The 22,122-nt window shown below is 40.0% G+C and overlaps 1 long non-coding RNA gene across 2 annotated transcripts; it reads left to right on the forward strand.

Moving 5' to 3' along the window:
- Positions 1 to 15,818: 15,818 nt before the first annotated feature.
- Positions 15,819 to 21,590, forward strand: LOC112842651 (uncharacterized). 2 transcript variants are annotated; one of them, XR_003214538.1, is made up of 3 exons: positions 15,819 to 16,213; positions 16,306 to 16,376; positions 17,178 to 21,590. It is a non-coding gene; the product is annotated as an uncharacterized LOC112842651 (long non-coding RNA). The 2 variants fall into 2 exon arrangements; XR_003214537.1 differs by lacking the exon at positions 17,178 to 21,590 and having other exon boundaries at positions 16,306 to 17,052.
- Positions 21,591 to 22,122: the final 532 nt, after the last annotated feature.

Raw genomic sequence — 22,122 nt, forward strand, 5'->3', positions numbered from 1 at the left:
GTGCGGAGCCGGATCTCATGAAGAAGCAAGCTGTCAGCATTAACAATGACTGCGTGAGTGCACCTGTATGCCATTGTGTCTGGACTGCATCCAAATGGATTTACTTAGATCTAGTTTGTAGCTGTGAGGGTTAACCTGACACTTGTTGCAGGTGAGGTGAACTGATTGACAGTTTCCTGCACATCTAATGGCAGATAACAGGATTAGCACAACAGCTGGATTCCTAAGAGGGGCCACGATGCCGCGGGTGGGGTTTCAGATATGGGTGCTCATTCATGACTGGTGCAGGCTTGTGCTAGCACATGATGGAATATGAGCTCAATGTTGCATTTATTCTGTCTAAGCTTGGTATGTTAAATCGTGCAAGTTATATCCTCTGGGTGCTGCTGGTAAGTGGTAAAATTCACGAGAAGAGAAAAAAAAACAGAGACCGAGTTATTCCCACTGCGGTCAGCTTATTTAATTTACACATGGAATGTGGAGTTGTCAAACAGATTTGCATTCTGCATCAAGCTCTCCTCTTATTAAACACCATTTGTCTGTGTGATGTGTTATTTGACGATATCCAACAATAACTTGTGAAGTGAAGTGAATTAACTGAAGCAGTAGCTTGTCTTGTAAATGTGATCATCCTGACAGAATTCCATTAAAGTGGGAATGAGATGTGTTCATGGGGGCCAAACTGAGAGATGAGCAGTAATACTCATGGATGATCGCTGGAGTGGGAATCCCTCTGCCTTGCATTTCTTAGTCCTACTCACCAAAGCAGTAGTATTTTGTGGTTGTGCTTTGTTTTGTCTGGTTTGCCAAGTGTCCAGCTAAACTTTTAACTCTAACTTCCATGGCACCAGAATTTAATGAGGTAGAGATTTAGGTAATAATTATATTATAATATACTAGTTGATAAATCCCAAGAGGTTAATGTAAATACTAATTATTAACTTTGGTTAAGCAGAAAGTGCTGATAAGTGTTTCTTTAAAATTAAATTCTTTAAAATGTTTTAAATACCCAGATGTTTATTATTGTTACTGCTACTGTGCAGAGCCACATCTCTAATACAAGTGCTCCTGTGCTCTTTGCAGTTGCAAGTGAGATGCAACAAGAAGTCCTTGTCAAGTGGTCTTTCCACAAACATGTTTTCAGTGGTCGTTCCTGGGATGAAGGCGGGTAGTGTGACTCATAAAATCAGCCAGAATAAGGTGCTGTTAATGTCCAGCAGTGACAAACGTTCTCATTGCCTTAACGTCATAACTAATGAGGAATGATTACATGTATGAGACTTCCTGAAAGTTACTGAATCAACAACAACAAAAATGTTTTTCATAAAGTTTTCTGATTGTTGTTGATCCTCATTTTATGAGATGTTTATATACAATGTAACGTGTTAAAATGGATGGAAACATTAAGAAATGCATCGTTTCCATGTGGCGGGAGATGTGTGTCAACATATCGATGGAGTATTTGTGGTATACCATTAGTATCTGCTTTATTTCAAACCTTAAATGCTTGTTTACTTGCTAGAGGGAAATATATGGGTTTGTCTTGATTTCATGTATAGCAAAGATAATTATACACGCAGTATGTGTGAGTAAACTGTTGATAGTACAGTTTGCAGGATTTTGCAATGCTTGCATAAAAAAGCTAAGGAGAATATTGTGGTTTACCAGTATGAAGAGCTGAATTGAGATGTGCACAAAGGGATAAAAAGGATGGAGGATTAAGATGTAGCCAGAAAGACTGAGACATTGTAATGTGTCAAAATCCTGCAACAGTGGGAAAGTGTTTGCACAGGCTAGACCAAAAGATGGGAGCGAATGCTCAGTTTGACAGCGTTTGGTCACTTTTTTCTCTTCCCTAGGGCGGTTCCTGTGGTCACTCCTCTCATTTTGCAGGGCTCCATTGCGTTATTGGATGAGGCCTCAAGGTCACAACAAACAAGGCCCGCATACAACCACATAATAAGCATTTTCTCCACAACATGGCCGACTGATCACAGAGACCAGAACTTGGCCTTGGATGAAAACACCCTCTTTGGCCCTTCAGATACACACGGTGTCTGGAAGAAAGCAATGTTTTTCATCTCTAATTCTGGCGTTATTTATGGGCGTCTTGGCTGAGGGCTAGTGTGGTTTTGTCCAACCAGTCTGACAAGATGATTCTGTGGATTGTTTCTGCACAGGACAAGACCAAAGGGGAGAATTAAGTACTACAAAAGTGTATTAATAAATAAAAATCCAAGAAATGTCATCACAGATGAGTCAGCTGAAAACAGTCTGAGGGATTTGCTGAATAAAGAAAGCAAATGTTTCATTTGCCTGATTCTGTTCTTATTTTTAGTTAAAGTTGAGAGATACAGACCATGAAAGACTTGCATTCAGGGTTTTGCCTGGCTCAGAATGGGCATTCAGTGGGTGACTGTGCAGCACTACACAATCAGCCCACAGTGAGTCTGTATTGTTTGACAGAAATCTGTCCATTTCTCTGTGGCTATAAAACACAACGAGCTGAGGTCTATCCAGATTTTAAAAGGATCAATGCCAGTATTACACTTGAGTTAATAATATAAAATAAACAGATATATTTCAAAAATGGCAAGCTTAAGAGTTTTGAGGTGGAGGAGATATTGAAATAAACATGTGATCACTGCGACCAAGAGTAGTTGCATTTGATTTATTCTATTAGACCTGTACTCAGCATTATACAAGCTTCCTTGGGCTTCTGTGTTTTGGGTTCAGATCATATTGGTCATCAACTACCTATTAGCTAGCTAACGTTCTAAAATAATGCTTTTTTAAAAAAAAAAAATTAAAGACAACTCTTTTACTTTTTTTAAAAAAAATATTGTGAAGCATTTTAAATGGCATTTGTGTATTGGCCACCTAAAGTGGTGACTTTAAGAACACAGTGTATACTGGTATTTAGATTTTATTTCAGTGTGGATTGAGATGGAAAAAGTCGGCGGTGGAATAACTTGCTATGAATGTAATGAAAAACCTTTTTTACAGTGTGCAATTTTCTTTGCCAGTCTGCATTTCTATACCTGCTTATTTTGGACACAATTTCTGAATGCCTGTTTTGAGAGAAATATATTTGGCTCTTGCAACAGCATTGCAACATTTTGTGGCTGTGGTAACTCCACACTAGATTTATCCTATATATTATGGCATGGAAAAAAGTTTATTGAAATATTATACAGAATAAATCTTTTTATTTAATGTATGCAGTTGTGTTAATGCTATAAATGAGTGTTTTTTTTTATATTTAAAACAATAGTTAAAACTACTTTACACCACACAGTTGCCATTTCTGATGTGATGTTAGAGATGTACCTGCACCTTTGCCTACACACTCACATGTCCTTCCTCCAAATTTTAAATCATTTAAATTGAATAGGCTTTCTTCAAATAACTGTAATTTTTAAAATAAGTGGTTATTCTTGTTTTATGTGCTTCACTTTCTGCCATGTTTAAGTTGTAAAAGGTTTTGGACTCTTTACAGTATATAAAAAAGTCAAATAGTTTAAGTCACTTTTTCTGTCTCCTGCCAGGATGGTAAACAGGCTGATTCTTATCTGGGGCTTTTCTACTCTCCCGGAGTTCTCAAAACGCTCTATACAACATGCCACATTCACACCAGCACTGTTTTCGATGTTTTAAGTGCTTTTTAGATACCATTCATACCCTGATGGATGAATCAGAGACCAATTTGGGGTTAGTTTCTTGCCTAAGGATATTTGGCATGCCTACGGGGAGCCAGGGATCGAACCACTAACCTGCCAATCAGTAGATGACCTGCTCTACCTCCTAAGCTACAGCCACCCCAATGCACTGCTAAAGCTGACTCTAAGCTTAAACAGCAACAACAGAAGAAGGTTGCACTGACTGCCAGGCATTGCACTGGTAAAGCATAGATTAGATACGACTGTGATAAGTGAAAAAACAACACCATTATGATTTCTATGTGGAAATCATTCAGAAGAATGAATGAAATCTGATCCAGTGCAAACTCCGGCAGGTAAAGTAAAAAGGACAAAGAAAGCTACAACTATGCACTGTCATTAAAAAGTATATGTAAAAATAATTTTTCTTTGAATACCCATACTAACGAGCCAAATCCTGCTTTTGGATTTCCTCTGTTATGCAAAGTGCAGATAAAGCAGTGTGTTGCAACTTCAAAGTTGATGGCTAAACTTTTCTACACTGACTACAAATTCATGCAGTGTAACTCACTCAAAGGCAAGAAAAGTGCCACTTAAGATCCATTTGATTAAACAAAATTGCACAAGAAAACAGCTCTCCTTTTTAGTATTTTTCAGATGGAAAAGTACACTTTTATAAAAATTCATCTAAATAAATATGAATGATGCTTCAAGTTTCACTGTTTTTACTGAAAACAGTTGTTGGAACACAGATAACCTTGATTGTATAAATTTAAGGGGTAATGGCAAGTTGCTGATATTTTTAATTGTAACAGATATGAGAACTATTTAAGACAAACTTATCAATAAAAATTAAACAAGTGTGTGGCATCAATTTTTTTCTTTGTGTTATTCTTATACAGCTGCTGTTTAGAAGCCATTAGCTATTATTTATCAGTTAGCGACTGGAGACAATTACAGATGTTTCATAACCAGTGGATATCTAGGGCAAGACTTGCTGTTCAGTCAGGCACATTTTCAAAAACTACAATCTAATTTATGGTCAGTGGTTTCAACATTGCATTTCACTAATTTCTCTCTTCACGCCTGTTTACCTGTATGCTACCAAAGCCTGTTCAAAGGTGATTTATCACCAGAGAAAAAACCCAAATCCTTTGGGATGTTACAGTTTTAGACAATTTATTTAAAATACCTTGTTTCGCACCGCAGAGCAGATTTTGTTCTGATACTGGACTAAGTTTCTTTTTTCTAGTCTCTGTTTTCCTTTTCTGATGTTGTTATGATGACAGCCTTCTGCAGGTCATTTATAGCTGCAAATGATGAAGGGAAGATAATGTGCTACAATGGAAACTAGTAAATCCCAGATCTGTGCACTGAAGACCGCAATCAAAGGCTGCTGGTTCTCACTTCCACTAGTCTGACAGGTAGCCAGCGGCGATAGTTTGGTGTGTGTGTGGTAATTGTTCAGTCCCAGAGATTACATGTAGTTATTCAGCCTAAGTTGAACCACTTTACTCTAACATAGCGTGCCAGTTGGCTTGATGTTATGCCTCAATCCAGTGAGAATGGTACCTCAGACATTAGAACATCTGGCTATATTTTAGTGCTCACGCATTTCACAAGGAGAAGTGAGAGGGCTGAAGCTTGAAAAAAACCGCTGCTGCATAATGCTGACAGCACAGGTAGGGTGGCATTTTAAACCTGAGCATGATTAAGTGTCATTTCCCTGGTTTCTTGCTTATCAGACTCTTTCTTAAAGGTGGACACTTCTAGAAGTACTTTTTTGGAATGAGGGAAAACTGGAAACAAATCTTTGTGATAAAGTAGGAGACAGTGGAGATGGGAAAATGTATGAAATCAGAAAAGGGGAGATGTTAAGTCTGAACTCAGCTTTATCTTTATTATCAAATTGTTTCCGCAACAGATGTCCTTTATGGCATACAAATGATCAGTTTTTGAACTGATAACAGGCAGCTGCCATATGGGAAACAAATCCTCTGTCAGTTTTCTTTGTGCTGTTCCCAGGTCAGTAACTTCTATGCAGATACCAGACCGCAGTGCTTCACAGACTGTAAAATGAGAAACACAAGAGGAAGAGCATATTTTTGGAGCTTTCCAACAGTGACTTCTGAGGTCCCGTGGATCCACACTGTGGGCCCCCTGCTGCGAGGATCATTCTGGAAATGGTTTCAATTTTTTGAAGCCTTGTTTGATGGGATTTAATGGATTACCTTTCCTATAAAGGTGGAACACTGATTGTTAGCCACATCAGAGGGAGCGCAGCAGGGAATGAGTTTAACAGAATTGAGACTGTCCTCTTTAATTTAACAGATGTATACATTTTACGCCACTGAAAGAGGGCCAGTTCTAATGAATCAAAATGCATTAAGCCTGCACTGTGATACAACTCTTACACAATAACACTCAATATTGTCAGTCTTCTCTGGCTTCCCTTAAAGAAACAGTTAAGTTCTTCGTGACCTATTTCAACTGCTTTCTCAGCAGACTTCAGTACACTCTGCAACATCTGAAAAACACAATGCTTGGGAGTGTTACAAACCCAACCACATGTGGTGACAATAACAAAATAATCTCTGCTCAACAACCACAGCACTGCATTATTCATCAGTTTCAGAGCTAAATGTGAGCTGAGTTGTCAAATTCACCACAATCCAAACTTGACAGCCTTTCATTAAACACAACAGTTCATTTATCCAGTCTGTTTAAGAATAATACAAAGTAGACTTTCCAGAAAAATTTGCCTTTCCAATTTCCAGTGGCAAATATCTGTTACAGTGTAGGCGTCTTTGACAGTAATGTAAAGATAATGGCTCTGAGGAAATGTAAAATCTGCCTCACAGATAACGAGGATGTGCGCATATGAGTTTCATTTGCTGTATCATTACTGCCGTGTGTTGTTGGGTTATATCAGCCATGTAAAGAGTACGTGTTCCTGTTTGCTAGAAGAAACAAAAGTGAGCCAATAGGCCATGAAATGACCACCGTTAGAGGCAAAGCTCGTACTTCTACAATGAGATAGACTCCAGGGTGTCCTTATGCTTACATAGAGCTGATGTTCACTGAAAGAACAAGTTACGTCTTCACAAAAGGCAGGATATTTAAACCCTTGTTGTTTTGTGAAAGTGTTAGTCAGGTGCCCATTAGGTACATGTTATTACATGTTATTACCCGAAGGAATGAGGTTAGTGTCAAAAACCAGCAGCACACAAGTTCTCAGAAATGTTACCAGGTTGCTGATTATCATTGATTTACTTACCCTTTGCTCAAATCTAACAGTCAGGCTCAAGAAAGACTGCACTATCACTTTTAATCTGCAGCACTGAAGGTAAATCAGTCCTCCTAGCAGAGAGCACACAGGGTTTTGTTTCCCCTCCACGAACCATCGTGTGGCTTCACTCACCAGCTTCTGCATCGTTGAAAATTGCTTTCGGTCGATAGTAGAAAAGTCTGACTGCAGTGATTTTTATTTATTTAATTTTTGAGGTAAGGTTACACACTTGACACTGTCTCTTTAGTTCTTTGTCATGCATTTCCTGAGGTTAGCTGAGGTGCTGGTGAAGCATATGGGTGGGAGACAGACGGTGTTGACAGTGACCCACTTTCCAGCATGCTCTCCTGTTGTCAGTAACAGACCTGCAGTCAGTTGGAAGAGTGAATAAAGCTTACCTGTTGCCAGAGAGAGTGGTGACTGACACATGCCAGGCTAGCACCGATGGCTTTGGTGCATTTTAGAGAATCGTTTGTGTAACTTTTTCTGTACAAATGTATTTTTTCTCAGTTGCCAGCATCTATTCAGTGATCTGGAGGTAAAAAAGCACCTACAGTTTGTGCCAAAGCCTGGTTTAAATCTGATATGACTTTTTTCTTAGAGTTTGTACAATATACAGACAGAACATGACGTTAATTTTCCCATTATCTCATGATACAGTAGGACACAGTCATGTAGAATTTATAGAAGTCATGGAGAACCAAGAGCTCCTTTTCCACTACCTTTTAGAGGAACATCATCATCTCCATAACAGAGCTAGAGCAAGGTAAATCTGGAAAATAACAGTTTAAGCTGTTACGCCCCAGTCTAGGGGTACAGGAATATGAGAGAAAACAGTGCAAGGAAAAACAATAAGACAGCTAACCCCTTCTGTTCCAGTGCTATTTACAATGTGCTATTTACAATGAAAACTAATGTACACACTTTATACAGTACTCAGAAAGTCGCAAGAGTCACAGGCACAAATATCACAGAGTTTGGAGGCCAGGGTCAGGTCTGCTGCTGCTGTCAGTGGCTGCCCGGGGACAACTGCTGGTGAGGGATTTTGAAAGCAACCACATGATCAGGGGACCAATCAGCAGCCGTCAGCTTATCCAATCAGGGACCTGCAGAGACTTAAAGACACAGACAGAACAAGAAACAGCCACCAAGACACATTATGGCCAGGGCCGTAACACCCCCCTTCCCAAGACCAAACATCTCCCCTATAGATGTTTGGCACTTAGGAGTTCAGAAAACCATGCGACAGTGCATCTGCCATCACATTCTGTTCCTTTTTTGTGATGGATCTCCAAATTAAAGTCCTGCACTAAGAGTGACCATCTCATGAGCCGCTGGTTGGAATTTTGCATCCTAGTCAAAAACACGAGGGGGTTGTGATCGGTGTAAACAATGACAGGTGATGAACTAGAGCCGACATATACTTCGAAATGTTGTAGAGCAAGCAACAGGGAAAGAGCTTCTTTCTTGATAGTGCTGTACTTTTGTTGGTGGGTGTTGAATTTCTTTGAAAAATAACCGATTGGGTGATCAACACCCTGCCTATCCTCCTGCAACAGCACCGCACCTGCACCGTTGGCGCTGGCATCCACCTCGAGTTTAAAAGGATGTGTGAAATCAGGAGCGGCAAGTACTGGAGTGCTGCAGAGGAGAGCTTTGGCAGACTCAAAAGCACTCTGGCATGTGGGCGACCATACGAATGGTTTTGACACACTTGTGAGACTGGTGAGAGGTGCAACTACATCTGCAAAATTCTTACAGAAGCCGCGATAATAGCCGGCCATTCCAAGGAACCGGCGAAGTTCACGTCTAGTGCGAGGCACAGGGAAATCTAGGATAGCCTGGATTTTGGCCAGAAGGGGGCGCACCTGACCCTGACCCACCTGCTTCCCTAGATAAGTCACAGTGGCCTTACCAAAGTCACATTTGGCAAGATTTAGGGTGAGGGACGCCTCTTTTAACCTTTGAAAAATTTCAGTTAGTGTTCTAAGGTGTTCTAACCAGGTCTCTGAATAGGCTACAATGTCGTCTAAGTACACTTCACAGTTTTTGACACCACCCAGGACAATGTGCATCAGGCGTTGGAATGTGGCAGGGGCATTACGAAGGCCAAAAGGCAACTGCGGTCAAGAGTAAAGGGCATGACGGTGTATTGGAGAAAGTGATCAGGGGTGACAAAAGCGGATATTTCAGATGCACGTGGAGTGAGGGGAACTTGCCAATAACCCTTTAATAAATCCAGCTTGGTGGCAAACTTGGCAGAGCCAACCCTATCATCACAATCTTCCCTGCGGGGAAGAGGACAGGAGTCAGGTTTGGTCACACTGTTCACTTTTCGAAAATCAGTACAAAAACGGGGGGTTTTGTCTTCCCTCGGCACAAGAAGGCATGGGGAACTCCAAGCACTCGAACTAGGGACAGCTAGACCATTTTCCAGCAAGTAGGAAACTTCTTGCTGAAAAAGTGCACGTTTGGTAGGGTTCACACGATAAGCGTGTTGTTTGATCGGAGGGTGGTCACCTACATCTATGTCATGTTCAAGGACAGTAGTGCGAGACGGAGTGTCAGCAAACAGAGATGGGTAAGTATTGATCAGAGCGCACACATCGTTCTGGGCAGCCTCATCTAAATGTTTTAGGTGGGATTTTAAATTATCCAATATTTCAGAGTTTCTGAGTCAGGAGCAACCCTCAGCACAAACGAAAACTAAGCCATCACTTTCTGGGCTATACTGAGACGGAGATGCTGGCACAACTACCGGCACAGCAGACGGCGCAGCGGGGGATGAAGAGGAGTTTACACCTGCATCATGAACAAAATAAGGCTTCATCAGATTAACATGACACACACGACGTTTTCTCCTACAGTCTGGGGTACCTATAACATAATCTGTGTCACTCAGTTTCTCTTGAACAGCATAGGGCCCACAGAACTTTGCCTGGAGAGAGGATCCAGGAACGGGTAGGAGAGTCAACACTTTGCCACCCACCTCAAATTTTCTCTGCACAGACTTTTTATCAAATTTCCTTTTCATTTTCCCCTGAGACGCGGAAAGAGCCTCGCGTGCAATTTCGCATGCCTTATGCAGACGCTCCCTAAAACAACTTACATAATCTAATACGTTCTGCTCGGGGATAGCTGTGTCGGACCGATATTTCTCTTTAAGCAGCCGCAGGGGACCACGCACTGTGTGTTCAAACACCAGCTCTGCGGGACTGAAACCCGTGGACTCCTGCACACTCTCTCTCACCGCTAGAAGGAGAAGTGGCAGACCCTCATCCCACTCTCTTCCTGACTCGAGGCAGAATTTCCTCATCATAGCTTTCAATGTTTGGTGGAAACGCTCAAGCGCACCCTGTGATTCGGGATGATACGCACTGGATTTTTGATGCTTGATGCACAGCGATTTTAAGACCTGAGCGAAAATCTTGGACATGAAGTTCGACCCTTGGTCCGTTTGAACTGATTTAGGCAAACCGAAAGTGGAGAAAAAGTTTACTAATGCTCTGACGATGGCTTTGACTTTGATAGTGCGTAGCGGAATAGCCTCGGGGAAGCCTGTGGCGGCGCACATCAAAGTCAAGATGTACTGATGTCCTGACTTCGTTTTTGGAAGCGGACCTACACAATCAATGATTATGTGCTCAAATGGTTCCCGTAAAACCGGGATTGGATGCAATGGAGCAGGAGGAATAATCTGGTTGGGTTTTCCACTGACCTGGCAAATGTGGCAAGAACGGCAGTACTTGGTTACACCAGACTTCAAACCTGGCCAGAAAAAGTGACGCAGAATACGATGGTAAGTTTTTCTAATTCCTAAATGTCCGGAGAAACGGTCATGTGCAAGGCTGAGTACTTGGGGTCGAAATTTTTGCGGTACAACTACTTGTTGAAATACATTCCAGCCAAGATCACTGGATGAGGGAGGATGCCATTTGCGCATTAACACGTCATTTTCAATGCTGTAGACATGGGGATTCTGATCGCTGGAATTTGCGGCGAGTAAACATTTGGCCAGAGTTGGATCATTCTGTTGCGCATGGACAAAATCTGTTTTGTTTACCTCAAAAGACAGGTCAGGTGTAGCAGGTAGCATTCTATCAGACACACATTTTTCAGCTTTTTCCACAGGCAGTTCAGCTTTCTCAGGAACAGCTTCAGAACATAGAAAAGAGTCAGACAAGTCAACATCACCGTATTTGCGCTTGTGGGCGCGCGTGACAACACAGGCAGGAAAAACAGAGGGCAGACTGTCAGCAGGGGGAGGGGGGGGCAGCCCCAGTGTTGCGCAAAATTACAATCGGCACACGATCCTCCTCTTTTCCAGTCAGTGAGACGAACCCTTGTGAAATGAAAGGCTGGTAACTGCTGTCAAGACCATCATTTCCTGGTTCATCACTGATGGGATTTGGAGTAGAAACCGACCGAAGAAAACCAACACTTTTTGGCTTTTTCAATGTGTGAGTTTGCTCTTTGCGATGAAGCGACGGACAATTGGCAATGAGATGGCCAGTATCATGGCAATAAAAGCATTCTCGGACGGTCATGGGAACCGGATCAGGGCGCGTTTGACGCTTAGGAGAAACCCTCAAACTCCTCGCAGGTTTAGACAACGGAGCACATTCACGGCGCACAGTTGAAAACGTAGCGCGATGGGTCAACACAAACTCATCTGCGAGAACAGCAGCTTTAGACAACGAATCCACCTTTTGCCCATTGAGATACACAACAACATTTTTTGGAAGACACGTTTTGAATTCTTCCAACAGAACCAATTCTCATAGCTGAGCAAAGTCCTTCACTTTACTTGCAGCTAACCACTTATCAAACAAGAGAGTCTTCTCCCTTGCAAACTCTACATGTGTTTGGTTGGCAGATTTTTCACATGACCGAAACTTCTGGCGATATGCCTCAGGGACTAGCTCATAAGCCCTTAAGATAGTGGATTTCACTATTTCATAATCCAGACTGTCATCAATGGACAAGCTCGCACACACTTCCTGTGCTTTCCCCACCAATTTACACTGCAGCAACAAACTCCACACATCCTTGGGCCATTTTAAAGTGGTTGCGATGCGTTCAAAGGCATTAAAGTAAGAGTTAACCTCACTTTCTCTGAAAGGTGGCACTAAAGCAATTTGCTTGCTTGCATCAAACTGATCAGAGGAGAATGAATCAGAAGTTTTACTCACAATTTTACTCACTGGGGCAGAAGAGGTCCCGGGTTCAAATCCCAGACGAGCCCCCACTTTATGTTACGCCCCAGTCTAGGGGTACAGGAACGTAACATAAGAGTTAAAAAGATTGACCCCGCCCTGGTCCCCAAAACCATACACAGGGGAAAAACGATTTCTTAGTGAACGGTGGTTTATTTGTTTACACTGAAAAATGAAGCTCCAGGGTGAACAGAGGCCAAAATAACAAACAAAACAAGCTAAGTCAGGAGGAGGTGCTATCTAAAACCCTATGTGAAACAAAAACCAAACATAAGACAAACGCTACGCCTAACTCCCTAACTGAAATAAACAGGAGAAAACAGTGCAAGGAAAAGCAATAAGGCAGCTCACCCCTTCTGTTCCAGTGCTATTTACAACGTCCTATTTACAATGAAAACTAATGTACACACTATATACAGAACTCAGAAAGTCACAAGAGTCACAGAGTTTGGAGGCCAGGGTCAGGTCTGCTGCTGCTGTCAGTGGCTGCCTGGGGACAACTGCTGGTGAGGGATTTTGAAAGCAACCACATGATCAGGGGACCAATCAGCAGCCGTCAGCTTATCCAATCAGGGACCTGCAGAGACTTAAAGACACAGACAGAACAAGAAACAGCCACCAAGACACATTATGGCCAGGGCCGTAACAAACCACCTCTAAGAAAAAGGGTGCTCTGTGCAGCATTTTGCAGAATCAACCTTTAAGCTCATTTTAGATCTTTGGGTTAGAAATGGCAAAACTCCTGTTTGACATCACACAACTATTGCATTTCATTGTATTCATTTAGAACATGTTTCATATGTAACTGTTGGAGATACAATGGTTATTTGTAATACAGACAACCTTTTCTTTTTCAAATCGCTTTAACTTGGAGTCTGGTTATCCTTTGATCTGCAAAGGTATATTTGACTTCTAGGCGCCAGCTAAAAAATAATACTTATCTTCATTAGCAATTCTGCATGCTCATCCTCTTTCTTTGATCACGACGTGGTTTATAACCCATGCTTTTTGACTTTTTCGGTAGTTTATTTTTTCACTTCAGCTAAACAGACACTGATGTATTGATGCAGACAACATATCATAATACTATCACGAGTTACTCAGAGTTCAGCTGCAATGATTTCCTGAAGAGTTTCCACACACTGATGCATGTTTAGATGTCAGTAGTTGGTCACAGCTGCGGTGATCCTTTTTTCCCCTCTGCAGTCCCCTGCTAAAAGTGCACATGAGAAGCCAAGATTTGGAGTGGCGGGCACCTCATTAGCCTTCTCCTCCAGGTGTCCGGCGTGTCACCTGTGCTTTGGCAGAGAGACAAAGAGAGCCACTTGACTTCTCTGCAAGGACAAACACAAAGAGAAAAAGAGAAAAGAGAGGGAAGTGAAGGAAAAAACAAAAGAAAAAAATACAAAAAATACACACTACATAAGTAAACAAACCTTGAAAAGCAGCAGCTGTACTTCCTGTTGGGTTGCAAAGTTCGATCTGATTTGCTCAGTTTTTAATTTTTCAAGTTTAGTAAATACATGTAGAGGATGAAAATAGTTTTTTGCCTGAGAAAAGAGAACAGAAAAGCTGATTGTGTAACATTTTCCTTCTCATTTGTTTACACTAAGTCTGTCGAATTAGAATTAAACCACGTTCTCTAAACAAAAACTGTCATCTGAGAACTAAAGAATGTGTGTGTCCATGTGATGGACACACGGAACTGCCTTGTTCTTTTGCCAAAACCTATTGTGAATTTCTGGTGTTCATACTGTAGCCGTTAGGAACAAACAATTTCTGAATCTGGACATATTGTTTGCTTTTGTTGATCATGAGTAGCAGCTGCTATTCCAACATCTGTCTCTACATGAATGGGGATAATTTCCTGTCTTTGTTTTGGGTACATTTCTCGCTGGTAACACTTTACTCTAGAGTTCAGTGAAGGAGCACAGCAGTTGATCAAGAGTATAGACTATTTCCAGGTCCAATCTTGAGAGATTTGGTTTAATTTTAGCAAAGGGGTTCATGTTAGTTTTCAAGGGGCCTAGGACATTTTCAAAATGTTTGATGTGATTTGAATGAATAAACAATAAGAAACACACAAAGAGGATTTACAGACATTCTGACAACAACTAGATTGAAAGACAGGGTTTAAAAACTCCCACATGAGATCATCATGAAAGTGGACAGATAAGGCTGGCAAGACACAGCTGAAAAGAATCACAACAAGGCAAGAAAGTAAAAGTAAATATAAAGCACATGAGAGAATAAAAATAAAACAGGAAACTACATCAAATCCAGCAACAGGGACTAGACAACAAGGAAACACTAAGTAGACTAGACCAGATCACGAGTGAACTAGAAGCAGAACAACAATACTAACAGAACCCAGACTGCAAGAAATCATAGAAGTGCTTTGATTTAAACTGGCTTTAAAGTGGTTGCTAAAATTAAATAGGAGAGGAATCCTGGTCTTGCATTTTTAATTCTCTGACAGTTCTTAACTGCATCTTTTTACATGTTATACATCTTTATACATGTTTTTTTTTTTCACTTTCTTTCTTGTCTCCTCATAATCCTTGGGCAGATTCATTCAGCCTCTGATTAATTTAATTGATTTGAGGTTTTTGCATCCTTCCTTAATCATGAAACCTTAATCAGAACTAAGATCTATATGTAACGTTGTGCCCCATATAGACCAGAAAGTTCCAGAAAGCCAAGTAGACAAACTGGCCAACCACAGCAGAAATCTTCGTCTGGTATCTGGTGAAAATTTCACACCCCAGAGGAGGCAGCCTGACAGCAGTGAAAATTGCAGTGGCACACCTTTGCAATTTCACACAGATCCCTCGACTGCAGAGATGTTAATCCTCTCTCTGTGTAATCCAAGGCTGTACTCCTCACTCTTCTAGTGGAGAGACACACTCACACCCAAACACACATGTACCAATGTCTCTGTTTCAGCTCGTTCGGTCTTTCTCATAACCTGTTGAAAATTACTGTCTCTCTCCTCTGTGCTTGTTCTTACTTTACACATTCAACCTTCCATGTCCTTTGCATTTCTTCATACTTAAACTCGGTGATGAGATTTGGAGCTTAATTACATTTAAAAAGGCCACCAAGGTGCACAGGGACTGTGTGTCCAGAATATTAATACAAGTCAGTCATGCCCAAGTTCATTGGATGTTCCACCTGACTTTCATGTCAGTAATGTGAGTGCTTAGACTTTCATAGTGACCACTTAATATATTCCAGGTTATAAGGTCTCATCTGTGTTCATAAATTAAGTCCTGGGGTTGCATGTCCCATGCACCAGATATATTTCCAGGCATCCCGTTTACAAATGGCATTTGTGTACAGGCGGGCTCGTTGAAACAAACAAATGCATTGCATTACAGAAACTCTTGGCAAGTATTTTTAACATTTTTTTTATTTCATGGACCCCTGACCCCATCCAGTTACTCACAGAGTGCCAGTTAATGAATTTTTTAGAAAAATTGAATTGGAAAAAAAAACTTCTCCCTAAAGCTTGTCAGAGGGGAAACTTTGATTTTGGGGGGTGTAAAACCTAAGGGGTGGGAAGTAAAACTTTATCATCACTCATTCATGGTTTTATCTCAAACTTTTCTGAGGCTTTGTCAGAACAAATGCTTCACCAAGAATGACCATCGATCTCTCTCTGCGGGTTTGTTCTGCTGTAATAACTGGGTGTAACCCAGTTCCTAAAATCATCTCAAACAAAAGAGAAGAAAAGGTAAAACATTTTATGTTCATTGTTCCTGTTCTTACTGTCCTTGTTTAATAAAAGTGAAACGAGATCAATACATTTATTTAAACATAAAAGGGACACAGATTTATATATGATATGCTCTGGTCAAACAAGGGTTAAGTTTTCTCAGAGGGTTGATGAGCTCTGATGAGAGCCTATTGTTTTACTCCACTCCTCGCATGTCAGCCAATCGGTGAAGCTCTAGGCAGCTCTTGTCCCTCCTTAGTGCCAGCTCCCAAGTTTGCAGTCTCTTGCTTCTACAGCCGAACAGAGCAGGCGGACTAAAACTTTGTTATCGGTAAGCTGGAGAAATTAACATCTAACGAGTTAAAAAATTACCATGTAAACTGATATTTTTCACAAAATATGGTTTTGCATTTGTTGTCGTAGAGGGCAGAGCGAAACCGGAAGGTTTACTGAGCTGTGGCTTCACGTAAATTCTGAGCATACACTCGACGGCGGTAAGCTAAATGTGGCTAATCAGACACGTGATGTGCGGAGTGTGGGTACAGTTGTTGGATGTCTCTGAAACGCACTGCTGTTATGTTAGTTAGATCGTTGACCAAGTCATTAACATGTGAAACGCTGTAAATGGTTAAAGCAGCTAAAAGTAACTTTATGAGAGATAATTGTAAGCAGACTTTATCCTGCTTCCTGTTTAATTTTGATGTCAATCTGTTGTTTTAGAATACTCAGTATTGAATACTTGGAGGTAATTTTTAGTGTATTTCCACTTGTACTAGTAGGCCTATGGTACAAGCGGGATTAAGCACATCTATTTTAATACTCCTATTTGTGGACTGAGTCCTTGTGTTTACATGTTATTGAACCTGATTGTTTGCACTTTGTTCAATTTCTGATAAGCATTTGCATATTATTCCATTTCTTAGAAGGGGTAATATACTTATTTATTTGTGATTAGATATATATGTACAGTGAGTTTATTCTGATGAATGTAATTAATGTTTACAATGAAAGTGAATTATATGGTGACTATAATTCCTGAATGTTTGAAACCTTGTAGATAATCTTTAATGTTACTGCAGGTTACAAACAAGTATTGAACCTTGATACTGTGAAATTTTGGATATTGATACTTTGAAACTTGATATTTTAATGTTGTACAACATGATTGAACTGATGATGATTGAATTGATGATAGCTGATCTGAATAGTAGTTACTGCACTGTGACACTACTTTAGTTTAATTTGTGAAAGTTTTCCTAAATTGTTCGTGACATATATTTGACCGTTGTTTATAGGTCAGGTTTTTTATATGGGATGAATCCAAAGACCAGGTCAGCGATTCCAGAACCCAGAGTGTTCCAGTGTTCACTGGATGGCGAGCCAACCCAAGATCCTAGGAGACGATATACATACACACGCACACTCATTTGCACATTGATGGACTACTACCTCTACTGTACGAGTAGTACGGTAGGATAGACAATCACACACACTCTTACCATTGGACGGACTCTATTGCAATACACACGTTTGTCATGGGCCCCACCGGTACCATTTGGACTTAAAAAAGACTAATACTTTTACTTGTGCACAATTTTATTTTATTCTATTGTTTTGCTACTTTGGGGAAAAATTTTTATACTGGAAGTTCTGTTAAAACCTGTTGAAATACTGTGTTGTTTACAAAATCCTTTAAAAAGGCTTAAAATCACTAAAGTACTTTTTAAGCCACGCAAATGTGTTTTGTCTGGTTTCTCTGCCATTCATATACCAGAGCTCTAAGAGTCGTTCTTTATCTTCTGATACTAGCCCAAATTACTCATTACCTTGGTAGTTATCCATTGGTTCTGTATACAACTCCACCTAAGTGCTACATGGGGATTTAGCCTTTTCCTTTTTTCCTTGCTTTTCCTTTGCACTATATGAATTTTATCATCATAGAAGAAAAATATTGAATATTTCAGTTGTTTCAAGGAGTTAGGAAATTTCAGACACCCGTAGATTACCAACCCTGTGGTTCATCGTTAACTGTATCCCATCCTAAAGGTATGTTTTTATTGCATTAGGCAAGTATGACAAATGTTGATTTGGATTTGATTCTCTTTGCAAGAACAAATTGCAGCCTTATACATGTAAAGCAGCCGTTGTTTGCTTTTGGGATTGGTTGGTAAGAAAAATGATGACAAGTGCTGGCATTAAACCGTTCTGTCAGCCTCTGCCTCTCTGACTGTTAGGCCAAAGAAATAACAGATCAAAAAATGGGGGATTTGATGTGTTGTGCTTGTCTTGAACATCCATCAGCGTGAAGAGTGAGCTCAACTATGCGATGTGGCATCCTGTCAACAGGTTAGAGTCTGCGGACAAAGAGCTGGTGAGAGATGCAGTGTCACCTTGGCAGCAGAGCACAGTATTATTTGTGCAGCAGCCTCAGCAAGCATTTCTTCCTCTTCTTTGTACGCAGTTCAACACCATACTTTTCATAGCTACCAGCTTTACTTTAACTCATATAAAGTCCTCCCCAGTTTGCAGTACAAGCTACCATCATGTTATGTAAAGCCACAACAAGAACGGCAACTGGTAATTAACATTCATGTAAAAAATGAAGTAGACATTGTAACTTGTTTGGTATTTAGAGAAACAAATGTTTGCTCTAATTTGGTGATGTTCTCAAATGAATAAAATAAGAATTAGAGTGACTGATTAGATGCCCTTGACTAGAACATCCACAGGGAGTGACAGGTGAAATAAGACTTATGTAAACAAAAAAAATAGTGGAGGGTTATGAAGGGCATCATGTTGAGTTTCAGTTTATCACTTTCTGGAGATACCGTCTGTCAAAGAAACCAAAACTTTCTGTTGTTCTTATTTTTTTAATCACTGTAGTTGGTTTGTATTTTATCACCAATGAAATTGTAGAGACTGAAAAAGTTGGCCTAGCCATTTTAAGAATAGTCAGAATTATTAGTAAAAGTCATGAGGAGTGCCCTACTATTCCTGTCTTTAATCTTTAACTTTTCACCATCTGAAAAGTCATTCTTGATCTTTTTTCTGTAATCTTGCAGTTTTATTTTTTATTATTTTCTCATATATTCAGCAAACGCCTCCCCCACCCTTGTTTCCTGCTGTTTATAGGATGACTGGAAGGCTTCAGTGAAGCAGCTTCTGTCCACAAAAATATCTCTAAAATGCCGCTTTGTATTATCAGAGATGTATACTGCAACAGAAAGTCAATAAACCGCTACAGCAAAGCTTGAAGGTCACGGAAAGTAGTTTTAGTAAGTAAGTAAGTAAGTAAGTAACGTGGTGTGCCCCAGCAGGACTTGCCTTCTGCTTTTGGTTTGGTTGACGTGTAATATGTACAGGAGTATTTCTTGGATACCTAGGATATAATTTCAGTGTGCTCTATATAAAACAAAGAGCTTTTGAATGATTACTATAAGTCACCTAATTGATTTGGTGGACTGACATTTCAAGACCCCAAAGGAAAAAAGTACATAAACATAAAAAATTACACCTTTAACTATTTTGAGATACTGCGACTGAGTGGATACACATTATTTTCATTCATTCATGTATTCTCAAATTGTCCATATTGAATTTTTATAATGGAAAGGCAGTCACAGATCATTACTGTGTGTAAGTCTGAACTCTGGGATCTTTAATCTGGAAAAGTTGACCTTTTCTTTTAGCTTACAAAAAGGCAAATTCTATATAACCTGGAACAAAAGGGTCATATTTTTTTCCTGTTTGTAAGATTGTAAGATTCCTTCCAATATTTCACACGTCATTAATCCTGATGAGAATAGCTAATAGTTAAATATAAACCGGATTCAGTGAACAGTCTCGGATGACAGTTAGCAAGTTTAAAACGTTTGTTGAGTTGTGAGAGTGTTAGATTTGATGACTGCAGTTCGGAGTGAATAAGCAGTAAGGGGAGCTCACGAGAGCAGAGTTAGAGAGTTAATGCTGATTCCAGGGCAGTAGGAACAGCGCTGAGTCTTTTCAATATTCTGGGTTGTGTGACTTTTTGTGAAGGTGAGTGAGAGCTCAGGAGGACAACAACGGTGGCAGGTGGGTATACAAAGGTTGCAAGGCCACGCAGGTGAAGAGTGGGTAGGCAGATTGTGAGAAGGTGAGTTCCTTCTTTAGTGGTGCTGATAGTGTTCACAGCCCAGAGGTGAGTAGCGACTCGAACAAAGAGGTTTCCAGTCAGGGTACCAGGCAGACTGCAGAGTGGAGAAGAGAAAACCTCAGTAAATGGATGAACAACTCTGAGATGAGGCAAACCCTAACTGTCTGAACTGTGGCACCACTCCACAGTTGATGGATTGCTTTGTACCAAACAGGTTGAAGAACAGAGAAAAGGGGAAAAAAAAGGAAGAAAGAAAAACAAAACCGAGCCCCAGCACATCTAAGCATGACAGTAATAAACATATAATTGCCCAGGTTCTAGTGTATATAGTTACTTTTATAATAATGTGAGATGGGCAAGCACACCAACAGAATGACGTGTAGGTCTATGGGTTGCAAACAGATGGGTACACAGAACTGACTGTCTCACCTCTTCTAGTCTGCAGGCATGTATACACAAAGATGAGGGCATGTTATTATTTTTTATATTTTGGAAACCTCAAACTGTTCTTTCCAGATAAAAAATTTATCAAAGAAAAAACAGCCTTCTAATCACATTGATGCTTCACATTCACATTTTCTCTGCGTGCCCTGATGCAGCTGCTGATTCTGAATCTTGGAAGTCTCACAAAATGAACAGTTCCCTTTAAATTCCTCAGCATTAGAAATGCCTCGCAGTTAAGTGTCATAATTATGTAATTTAAAAGTCTCTTAATTCCTCTCCGTTTGTAATCAATTTTACACCGTGACTAATAGGGGAACTGAAAGTTTGAAAATCTCTGCCTCCCATGTGAAGATGTGCCACGATGCAAACAAAGACAGAAAAAGAGAGTTCATTGAAGATGAAGCTGCCTTATGTTTCTATTGATCCGCTGATCTTTGCTGCTGTGAATGTGCTCGTTTGCCAGAGAAGTGGGAGGAAAGCTGTAGCTAACACATTTGTAAGAGCTGAGAATTATTGAAATGCACAACCACCTTTCCCAGCACAACTTCAGCAATGTGGTGAAAAACCAAGTTAGAGTGAGAACAAAGGGCACACTGTGCACACATAAAATGCAGTATATAGTTCAATGCGGTCCTCTAAGTCGTGGAGGACTGTTGTCCATGGAGGACCCAAATATTTATTATTTATTTATTATTTGAACTATACAAAAATTATGTATTTTGTAACTGTTTATGATACATTAAATTAAATTATATTTACATTATTATAAAATTAACCAAAATTAACCTTATATCTGTATATCAGACTTGGGAGTAAAAAGGAATCTTTAAGCTTTAAAAAATAGTGACTTTATTTATATTGTGAAACATATTGATTTGAACTGATATGAAAAAAATTATTGTGAAAAGATTTTTTTTCCATATTGTGCAGCCGAAGTGGAGAAAATTGCATAGCAGTTGCAACAGCTAGCACCAAGAGAGGTGACAGTAAATGTTTAAAAATGGCTGATAATATGTGAATTTTCTGCATAATCTTTCTTTGAAATACAACAAAATCAATTATGCAAACACTTTAAAAAACCTAAATAAATATTTTAGTCGCCTTGTTAGTAAATTTGATTAATGAAAAAAAACCAAACAAGAAACATCAAGATGAACAGCGGACAATGAGCTTTAAGTGTGAGTTTCCTCCTAATTATTTGGGTGACACTTTAAGATTCTGTTCCAAGTGGGAACAAACACTTGAGTGAGGCTGTGAGGCTCAATGATTTCACTGATAAATGGGGGAAACTGTTTTTGCTCTGCTTGTACTTTCCCACTTAACAAAAGGTAATTAATTGTACTTTAAAATGTGCAGTACAAACAAAAAAAACGCAAAGTTTACCACTTTCACTGTCAGAGTTGGTGGTGACTGACGCTGATGTATGCAGTACTGAGGGGTTTTTTTCCCTTCACAATTTCATCACAGCTCTATAATCTGTTTAGAAGAATGAAAGTTTGGAAGTAAAGTTGTTTCTCATAGAAGTTTCTTCCGTACTGCCTGCCATTTGGGTATTTGCTGTGCGTGGAATACAGTGTTGGATCAAAAAACTTCTACAATCATTATACAAGCATGTAAGGTAAATAAAAGGGAAACATGGAGTATGAATAGAAAAATGGAAATGG

Source organism: Oreochromis niloticus, linkage group LG17, assembly GCF_001858045.2.
Source record: "Oreochromis niloticus isolate F11D_XX linkage group LG17, O_niloticus_UMD_NMBU, whole genome shotgun sequence".
Lineage (NCBI taxonomy): Eukaryota > Metazoa > Chordata > Actinopteri > Cichliformes > Cichlidae > Oreochromis > Oreochromis niloticus.